Source organism: Lagopus muta, chromosome 2, assembly GCF_023343835.1.
Source record: "Lagopus muta isolate bLagMut1 chromosome 2, bLagMut1 primary, whole genome shotgun sequence".
Classification (NCBI taxonomy): domain Eukaryota; kingdom Metazoa; phylum Chordata; class Aves; order Galliformes; family Phasianidae; genus Lagopus; species Lagopus muta.
In genome coordinates this window covers 66,583,338-66,594,216 of record NC_064434.1, presented here as the reverse complement: position 1 = coordinate 66,594,216, position 10,879 = coordinate 66,583,338, and the positions used below count along the sequence as shown (strand labels likewise).

General features: G+C 42.1%; 1 long non-coding RNA gene across 1 annotated transcript; it reads right to left on the bottom strand.

Annotated features, from left to right (window-relative positions):
- Positions 1-1,184: 1,184 nt before the first annotated feature.
- On the bottom strand, positions 1,185-7,719 carry LOC125689130 (uncharacterized). Its single transcript, XR_007375068.1, has 3 exons — positions 7,594-7,719; positions 7,287-7,451; positions 1,185-1,746 (listed from the first exon to the last, which is right to left on the bottom strand). It is a non-coding gene; the product is annotated as an uncharacterized LOC125689130 (long non-coding RNA).
- Positions 7,720-10,879: the final 3,160 nt, after the last annotated feature.

Here is a 10,879-nt window from a genome sequence, read left to right as displayed (position 1 = left end):
AAGACGCATGAAAGAATAACATAACTTTGCAAATGTTCAGTAGCCGTGAAGGTGAGATAGTATCATAGAAAAGGGCCACAACTCAAAACTTTCAATGATAACTCTCAGTTCACCTGGCATCTCAACTCCACCATGCAGAGCTCCTCCCCTCCTCCACCTACTTCCAACCACTCTGCTCACCAAACGTCCAACTCAGCCATCTTTGCAGACCCCTTTAAAACACTGGGCTGGCAGAAAATAGTCTCATGAAAAACAAATGGAGCACAACCAGGCTGTGTCACTGCCTCAGCGGTTCAGGAAGCTGCAGCCTGGGCAGAGCAAAGACAGCCCACCCTGAGCTTGCACATCACATGCTGTTTTAACTGTGATCCTCTCTACCTAATCATTATCAGGGAAAGGGAGATCTTCCTTAGGCTCATGCTGAATTTACACCCATTTCACTTCTCTAAAACCAATTTAGTTAAACTGGATCAGATGTTCTTATACAGACTTAGCTAAAATCAATTCCTAATTGATTAAAACTAACTTGAAATAAAATTGTCCAGGCTATAATAAAGGGTGTCCATGACAATTTAAGTGACTGGATTTAAAATAACCCCATTAATTAAGCAGCTACAGCTGCTGAGCTTTTCATGACTGGGTTTGCTTCCTCCTCTGTGCTCAGGAAGTACTGGGTGTGATAGAGTCTGAACCCCAGTCCATGCACCTGATGCTGCTGAGGGAAGGCAGCAAGCAAAATGAAGCCCAGGTTATCATGCAGACTGCTGGGATGGCTCTCAACTTTCCATCCAGACTCTTGCATTCTTTAGGGACAATGACCTCCCTCTGTATAGGTTACAAGTGAGAAGATAAATTCCTAGGGGCAGAAGCTGTCTCATACCCTGTGACTGTACACAAGGCATGCCAAGGGGATGCAGTCTCATCTGGGCCTTTGGAGTGCTGTGCCAGCATTTACTAAGTACCTGTCTTTTAAAAAATATAAATACCATACCTCACTGCAGTCTTTTTTTTCTTTTTTTTTTTTTCTTTTTTTTTTTTTTTTTTTTTTTTTTAAGATTGAATGTGTCCATGAGTGTGAGAGAAAATGAATCAGAAGGCTGCTTGTCTCCACTTCAGGTTTCTATCATGCTCTAAAATCACATCCAGATGGAAGAAAAATAAATAAATCGTAGCCACAAACCTGCTGATGAAAGTTAGGTGGTGCACTAGCTGGTGTGATTCTGAGCACTAACTATACATTTGGGGACACTTATAGGAAGTGTCTGCAGTGCAGCAGAGCTTTAGCACCAGTTCACGTTGCATAGCGGAGGGTCTAGGGAGGCATGAAGTGTTCAGCTGCATCAGTCAGAGACCCTCTAAAGCTCAAAGTAATGTTCACAGCACTCCACTTTTATGAGACAGCATGCACCTGCTCCCAAGTTAGGCAGTGGAAGGCTTGGGTGCTCGAAGCACTGAGCATTTTTTTTCCCCACCAAAGCAGTACTCTGGAGTTGTTCTAATCGGAATGAAGATAGCTTCACATTTCTGTTTTTAGGGAGATGCATCCATACAGGCTAACAGAAGTTAAACAGATCAGATCCTTCTCTCTGTGCTGCCAGCCCATAAGGGACTGAAAAGTACCCAAACTGCTTGACTGCTTATTCAGAACAGAAGTGAGCCAAGGCTGGAAATGCTTATGCAAACGATCCCAAATGCTGGATTTGCTGGTAAGACAGGATTCATATTCAGGCCACCCGCTCTTTGTTTCTGCAAAACCAAAAATCAGACAGTCGTTTCCTCCAAAACAGCCAGAATGTTTCTGTGTCTTCTTCATTTCCACGTTTTGATTCCCTGTTTTGCCATCCAGCCCACACAACATCCTTCCACACTTCCAACATTTAAACTATTACATTTCATTAGCCACATAACAAGGGTTCTTCTTTCTATTATGTTTCTTTTCAAATTGTACAAAACAATGGTAAGGGACAAACTGACATTAACAGATATTCTAATGAGATATTTAAAAACAAATACAGTTGCTTTCTTTGATTTTTTTCCCATCAGTAATCCCTTAAGCTACATAATTTTTTTTAATAAATGATTTAAAAACATTTAAAAACATTTAAAAATTAAATTCTTTTCTTTATGAGATGTAGTCAATTCCAATGAAATTTCAGTGAAAAGCGAATAAGCTGCTTACTACTTTCAAGTACCACCTTGAATCAAGATGCACATACTTGTATTGACATGTGCATGTCTGTCTGTGTGTGCATGCACTCCTTGCACGCTGAATTATCCATTTATCAGAAATAGATATATCACGCCATTTGAGCCAGATCCAAATTTGAATCTTGTAAAGTTTCAGGGATGTTTAGATCTAAACTTGTTGCTCAACGCAATTGGGGGAAGAAAAAAAAAAAAAAAAAAAAAAAAAAAAAAAAAAAAAAAAAAAGTCCTATTCAAAATTAAGAATCCATTTAAAGCTCAAACATTTCTCACCAGTAACCTTTTCCTGAATGGCAATGACATTTGAGTTTTGCAGATGAGACACAGTTGCATGAAAAACACAGAAACAGCATGTATCTACAAAGGTAACATCACAGGATGGCATTCAAATAAGCAACTGGAATAACTGTCAGCATAAATCAGCATATTCCCACTGAGATTCCTACCACGTGAAAAGCAGTATACCACATAAAGGGACACAGCAATTTCAAAATCATATTTTTATTCTTTGTTGTGAAAGGGAACGATACTAAATCAGTAAAGAAAAATGATAACATATCTGATTTGATTTCTTTAAGCATTTGACAGGAACTTCACTTACTCCTTTTATAATCAACAAACCTCATTTGTGTAGGTTTTTCAGATGGTAACAAAGGTCTGTGTAAAGTGGACATGCCTAAACTAACAGAAATACTGGTGAAATACCAGTGATGTTCCAAGGTTGATGCTGGGTCTGGTCTCGATCAACATACTCAACAATGACCTGGATGAAGGGACAGAGTCCACCCACAGCAAGTTTGCTGATGATATAAAGCTGAGACGAGTGGCTGACACACTGGTAGGCCGTGCTGCCATTCAACAAGACCTGGACAGCCTGGAGAGTTGATCAGGGAAGAATCTGATAGGGTTTAACAGGAGCAAGTGTAGAGTCCTGTACTTGGGGGGAAGAATAACCATGTGCATCAGCACAGGTTAGCAGATGACCTGCTGACGAGGAGCTCTGTGGAGAAGGACCTGGGGGTCCTGGTGGGCAACAGATTAGCCATGAGCCAGCAGTGTGCCCTTGTGACTAAGAAGGCCAACGGTACGATGAGGTGCATTAAAAAGAGTGGCCAGCAGGTTGAGGAATGTTATCCTCCCACTCTATTCTGCCCTGGTAAGTCACATTTAGATTACTGTGTCCAGTTTTGGTCTCTTCAGTTCAAAAAAAGACAGGGATCTCTTAGAAGGAGACCAGCAGAGAGCCACAAAGATGATTAAGGGCCTGGAGCACCTCTTGTATGAGGAAAGGCTGAGTAACCCGGGTCTGTCCAGCCTGGGGAAAGAGTGAGAGGGGATCTGATAAATGCCTATAAATATCTAAAGGGAGATGGAAGGCAAATGGATGAGATCAGACTCTTCTCAGTGGCGTGCAGTGATAGGACAAGGAGTAAAACTTGAACATAGGAAGTTCCATATTAATATGCAGAAGAACCTCTTTAAAGTAAGGGTGAGGGAGCACTGGAAGATGTTGCCTAGAGAGGTGGTGGAGTCTCCTTCTGTGTAGATAATCAAGACCCAGCTGGACATCTACTTATGCTGCCTACTGTAGTGAGCCTGCTTCAGCAGGAGGGCTGATGATCTCTTGACGTCCCTTTCAAATCCTGCAATTCCGTAACAAAGTCAGGAATAGGGAGAGGGGAGCTCAGAAGTAAGTGCTATATTAGAGATTCTTTCTGTTTTGCAACTGACCACATTCCATGCTGAATTCTCCTTTTCTTATCAGTCTTAGTGTAGACTTCTCTTAGTTGCAGTTCTGCAACTTTAATACAATAAATTAATGTACTAGCATGCTAAAGTACAGTCATATTTATTGGCCTACTGGAAACAAGTACTTGTGAAGGCAAGCAGAACAAGATTCCTGAAAACATTATGAAAACGCAATCCTAATAATTTTAATCAACGCAAACCTTGAAGACCAAGTTTTGAGTGTGTGGAGATTTAACCACGAGCCCACAGGCAAGCTGGACAGCCCTACCAACATCATGTAGTAGAACTGAGCCACCAGCAAGCTAGAACAGATAGCAGGTGCCTCTGAACCTCTGAAAGAGGAGCAGTATTTTGAGTTTTGGGGAAAGAGCACGAGTACAGTCACGTGTCCAGCTTAAGGAGCTAGCATCTCTCCCCTTGCTGTTACTAGCAAGACACAAACACATCCCACAGACCTTCCTGGTGTTGTCCTCCTTGGTGGTATGGGGTCAGTGTCAAGGGCTGATTAAAGCTGCTCCAAAACTCCTGGCTGCACCACCATCCCTAGTGGCAAGGGGGAGGATGGCACAGTGGTTCCAACCTTGCACACCACACCTGGACTTCAATCATGGCAAATTCAAAGCCCACATTTTGAGTGTGTGGAGAAGTTAGCCATAAATACACGCTCATTTCCTGCAATGGATTTGTTCCCAGCACTCAAAAATGAAGATGACATCTATGCAGACAACATTGGAAGCTGTTCCACTGCCAAAATTAGGCACTTACAGCAGACAATTTGCTTAATTTAAGCAAGATGACTACTTCTCTTTACCAACTCTAGCCATAGTCTGCTCCTGAGCCTCAGGCAGGCTGAATTGCTCCTCTCACTGTGATAGCAGCCATGATGCCTGTGCTCAGCTCCTACAACACTTGCTGTAAAGGCCAGCCTTCTGCCTCCATCAGTTTGATTAGCAGATTACCACGAGGAACTTCAAGAGCTTACACTCGAATAATTAATGCATAAATAAACTGGCATTAATAACACTCGTGGGAGACCAGTAATGAATTGCCAGGTGTATTTCTTAGTGGGGGAATTAAAAAAAAAAAAAAAAAAAAAAAAAAAAGAGAGAGAAAGGGAGAAGATGAATAACTGGGAGAATGTTATGCTCCAGACCTTCCCTGATCACAGAGTATTGACAGAAAAAGAAGTGCTGAACAGCGGGCTATTTGGAGATGCATTTGTCAGTGCACAGCTTCACCAAATTCTGAACTTTATATTTGATTAATGGTATTAGAACTAAAAAAAAAAAAACTATTAGAAAACTGAGAGATTAAAATGATATCTGAAATTAGTATTTCTGCCTTTTTTCCCCTCCTCTGGGTTATTCTACAAATCAGATGTTATGAATTCTTATCTTGTTCCCAAATCAAATAACTCCAGTGAGCGGCAAGAAAGAGGAACCTCCAGCAGTCTGCTCCTCAGAGCTGTGGTTTATTCTCTCCCTGCCTGACTTTGAGGCAGCTTCATTAACTTGGACTTAGACTCCAGCCCCAACTCCCGTTGCGGAGAGAAAAAAAGGGATGAAAGAAAACCTCAACGTGATCCAAGCAGACCTTGAAAAATTAGATACACCAAAAAAAAAAAAAAAAATGCAGTTAGAACTCGCAAAGACGCTCTTTTTATTGGCCTTGTAATTTCCTCACTAAACACACTTTTTAGCAGCCTACCCTTCTCAGAATCTTAATCATCTAGCAGTCCCTCATAATGGCCCCATTCATGGCTTTGCAGAGCAAAAGCACTGTGATATCGCAAACACAGGAACTCAGAAGATACAGCATGTTCCCAAGGAAGGGCTGCACACCCACAGATAGTTGGCAGAGGGAATTTGCTGCTTGGAGAACATAACATAATACAAATATGTGGATTTTTTTTTTTTTTTTCTGAAGCAAGGGAGAGGAGATGCTATGCCTAAACTGCATGTAAAGATAAAAAAGAAAAAAAAAAAAAAAGGACTGATATATAGTTCTGAATAAAGCTGAATATTACAGGCTCTCCATCTCTCCTCTACCATTTCCGACTGTTCATTGACTACCATAAATTAATATGATGTGATATATTGTACGGTCTGAAGACATTTTATGAGCTTTTGAAATCTTTTCCAGCAGGAAATGTGAGGCATCACTTACTGTTCAGGCTTTTTTGGGTTTGTTTGTTAATGAAGTGCTAGCTGAAAGTATTTCAGCTGGACCAGAACAAAGAACAACAAGTTGGTCAGCATCCTTGGAAGTTTTCAGCTAACCAAGTACATACTTCTTTAGATCCTTCTGTGATAATAGAAAGAAAATACCACTATATCAGGAAGAAAACAGCTGCAAAGATTTCATGAATTAGTAGTTCTGAGATTCTGTTATCCTTGTAGCCCCCAATGATTTATGCTTTCTAGTAACTCTTTGCAACCATTTTTTCTTCTTAAGAGTCTGACTTTGTCTCAATAAGAAAAGGAAAGAAAGAAAAAGAGAAAGATGTTTTCCAAACAGAAACCTTACTGTATGCAAAATACACTTCAGAAAATTATGTTTTGTTACTCACATTATCTAAAACCTTGTCAGAAAAAAAGATGTAACTACCAAAATAAGCAATACAAGAGTTTTGTTTAAAAAAAAAAAAAAAAAAAAAAAAAAAAAAGAGTAATTGTTCTGAGGACATATTACCTCCTTAGGATGACAGTTTAGTTAATACACTTGATATTCTAATAGCTCTAGTTACTGTCCCCAGTGTATTCATTTAATGTTAACCAAGAGCCTCTGGATAACTTTATGAAGGCCTACCAATTTTTATTTCAGCAGGAAGCAGTGCTGTCTCCAGAACTGGTGGACTGACTAAATATCGTGAGCCATATTCCCAGCAGCAATGGTAAAACTGAAGTAGACTCCAAAACAGTGGTAAGAATTACGGGAAGAAATGGCAAACTCCCCTTATTAAGTATCCTCAAAAGACTGAGGCAAAACTTACCTTCACTCCACAATCCAGCCAGCCCAGTATTTGCTGTTCAACAAGAACCCTATCACATCCAGCAGGTAAAGAGTTGATACAGATCAATTTCCATATTAGAATATATATAAATATCAGAGAAGTTAGGGGAAAAATAAATAAGTAAGAGCAGCAATAACTACTACGGAGGATAAAAAGTGGCATTTGGACCTGAAGAATTGGGGAGGTGGAGATTTATTATTAACAGATAACTGAAGACTCATGGACCACTTCAAACTTCAAGTTATAAGGCAAGAGAACACATTTAGAGAGCACTGCTTTTGGGCTCTAGGCTCCTTTCCAAAGCCCTGCTTTTACCTACCAAAGGCAGACTCACAGAAGACAAGAACCCAGAAGCTATCCAGCAGCTTGTGCATGACACTCATTAGGAACAACCTTCAAGTTGGTGGTACTCCAGGAGTCTCATCACACAGGCATATACCAACCCATCACCACACTGCTACCTTGTCAGAAAAAAGAAAGGAACCTAGAAGAAAGAAACAGCTCTGTCCTGCCTGTAGCAATCAGACAGATCAATACAATGGGAAAGGTGTTACAACAGATGTATGATGACAGAAGGACCAGCATAATAGCAAGGTGCTATAAAGGAAGGGAAGAAGGTTGCTCACCTATATCAGAAGATTCCAGGTTTGGAGTGGAAACCCTCACTAAAGAGGTGAACCTCACCAAAGATCACCAAAGAGATCCTTCCTGCATGACAGTCAGCCCTTAAAACAAGGTCTAAGAGAGGTACAGCCAGGCTCTACCCCTCCAGTCACACAGATGAATTGCCTTCACCTGTGCTCATTAGCACTGACTGAGTCCTTTCTGCAGGTGCTCAATGAGTGGTTCAGGCTGTGACTCAGCAGCTCCCATACACTGCCCTGAGAAAAATCTTTCTTCCAGAAGAGACTGAGCTGATTACCCTACGCATGCCAGACCACCCAACTGTACCTGTCCTACACTGATATGGTAGCATCAGTTTCCACATTTCATGAATAATAAATGCATATGTTAAAAGAGGGGATTGCTGGAGAAGATAGTTTGAAGGAAGCCATAAGTTAAACAGCAAGAAGAGCATCTAATACTTACCCACTGAAGCCCATAGTTTTGCATCACTAGGCAGAAAGAACAAATTGACCTCTTCACAGAAGTGGTGCACTGAAGATGCTTAATGAATTGCTTCAGAAACAGAATCAGTTCTACAGCGAACACAGGTATCTCAGGGAGAAAAAAGGCACATAAAAGCCCTGTGAAAACTGCTGACAGCACTAGCTATGTGAGAGACAATCAAGGTACTTAATGTTTTAAACACATGCCTTGCATAATAACCAACACTCCAGAATCCTCTGCCTTTCCTACAGGTACTGAATGAAGAGGAGCTTTTCTACACTAGGATCATAAAATATATCCTTACAGCTTCTTGCATAAATGCATGTGTTCTGAGCTGGAGAAATGTTAACTTTTATACTTTATGCACCTCAGGACCATTTCCCACCTCAGAAGCAGAGGGAAGCAGGAGAAGGGGACATCACACTATTGATTTCTACCAATATATTTAACCTTTGGTAGCTGTTGTCAGCACTCCCAGTGTTAATGCCAATAGCAGCTGCTGGAATGTAGAGGGCTTGCTTCAGCCATAAGGCTTGGGAAATCAGAGGTCCCTCTTAGCCCAGGGTTAATTATTTTAAAGGCCATACCCAAAAGGGTGTGGATGAAGGAGAGAAAGAGTGTCTTCAAGTTCAGGCAGTGTTTCCTGCAAAAGTTACAACTGGCTGCTGTGTAACTCCCCTGAGCGATTGGTTCTGAGTCATGTCCTAACACTCACCACAGAGAATATACACAGCTCTTCTAATGAGTATTTCCCTTAACAAGTGCTGTGCTCAGCCTGTGGGTGGTGAGCAGCCACTGCCAGGCTTCCAGGCCTACAGAGGCTGCTGGAACAGGGACAGGCATTTTGCAAGAGTCAGTAGCTGCAAAGTCTGGTAATAGATTGTGGATTCCTGTATTTCTGGGTCACTGGGTCAGGTTCAGAAGCACAGAAAAGTCAGCTTCATCTCTCCAACAGTCACCTGGTGCTTACACAAAGTGAGGCCACTGCTTCTTCCTGAGCAGCTGCTTGCTCTCACTGCAAACCCACACCAGCTCTGCTGATGACAGCCTTCTCAGGAAAGCATGGAAGCAAACTGACATATAGCTTGAACTGCTCCCTGATGCCTGTGAAGCCTTATTTATATCAGGCAGCTGATGTCTAATCCTCATAGTAAATTACAATTGTCTTGAACTTTTGACCAATGTACTTCCAACCTGCCCACCAGCGTAGCTCCACCAAGCACAATTCACACACTTCCTGCTGTTACAGCTGCTATCTATAAAAGAAACCAGCCAGAAGAAAAACAGTCTCTCCTTATCCCATACATACACAAGACACGCATATGCATGATTTGCAGCAAAGGAGAGCAGTGTTTGGTCCCAAACCAAGTAACGTGCAGATGGGCAAGAGTCAAGCTCTTCCAGCACCACCAGCTGGTGCCCACCACCCAGCCCCACTGCATGCTCCCCATGCAGCAGCAGGTACTAAGTCTTAATATCACAGTGTTATGATGGAGTTTCCTAAAACATACTAGAGGCTTTTTTGTTGTTGTTGTTATTACCTCCTCCAACACAGTTTGGGCTTGCAATATTAAGACAGCTTGGGTTTACATACGGAGGGAATACAAATAGCTTCCCTGCAAAAATAAGTGATGAAAACACACCATTCGATGGTGCTGCTTGGCTTACAGAATTTACAGTCTCCAGTTTGGGATGAACTGCACAATTCTCTTGCAGCATTGCCATTATGAATAATGAGGCCACTCTAAACTCACATTAATAAAACTTGAATGTATCACCGCATTGTTCGGTGTTCTGTATAGGAGAAACCCATCCATTAGTGAGGCGGCACTGAAAACTCTTTGTGACAGGAGCAGTGCAGGGACAGCTTCACAGCAGCTATTCAGACCCACTTCACAACTTCCTGAGCACAGCCAAACCTGGGCTGCATGCCAGCAGTTTGGGAAATGGCTGGCAGAGGAGACCGGCCACTGATCACATGAATCCCATGCAAAAGAAAGAGGTAGCAAGAGTATTTGCTAGTGGGTACTTCTAGCATGCCCACAACCTATCCTCAATATTTATTTCAGCCCACATCTGCCTTTTACAAGCCTCTTGGCAGAGCCAAGTTGCTAAGTTCATATACATCAGGCAACCTCCCCATTTCTTTAGCTACCACTTCACCTTTGGTGGTCACCATTGCCTGCATGGACCATCAAGAATGTTCAAACCTAAGTCAAGCAGGCAGTGTGACCAGTAACAGGAAAAGCCCAGCTTCCTAAAGCAATGCACTCTGAGGGAAGCTCTCTCAGTTCCTGGGACTGCTGACATGGTGGGCAGGACTACAAGCAGAGCAGGTTTTGTGCTGTCACCAGCCCAGCAGCAGGGCTTATGCCCACAGAAGGCTAGTCTGTCCTCTGAAAGCAGAGGCAAAACCAAAAGCAAAGCAATAAATATCTGTCAGCAACACTATTTGTTCCCCAGCCAAAAGCCTCTAGACTTCCTCGCTAATGGCTCACACATGCTGCTTCCTTCATGTCCCATAGCCAAGCTGGCCAGCCTCCATTTGTCCTGCCTCAAGCCACTTTCATTCAATGAATGCTTTAACATTAGAGAGTTACCCAGGAATGTACCCCCACCATGAGTTAACATTTCTTCTGCATGAAGATTCTAACAAGTATCCTAATGAGTTCAACTGCCTTCCTATAAAGAAAGCCACAACTTTGCTTCTGGATTGCTCTTTCCTCCAAGCGGAAGTCCTTAACCACAAAGAACAGGCCTGTGAGTTCATCCAACTGCTGTGACACAAAGGCAGCTCTGACA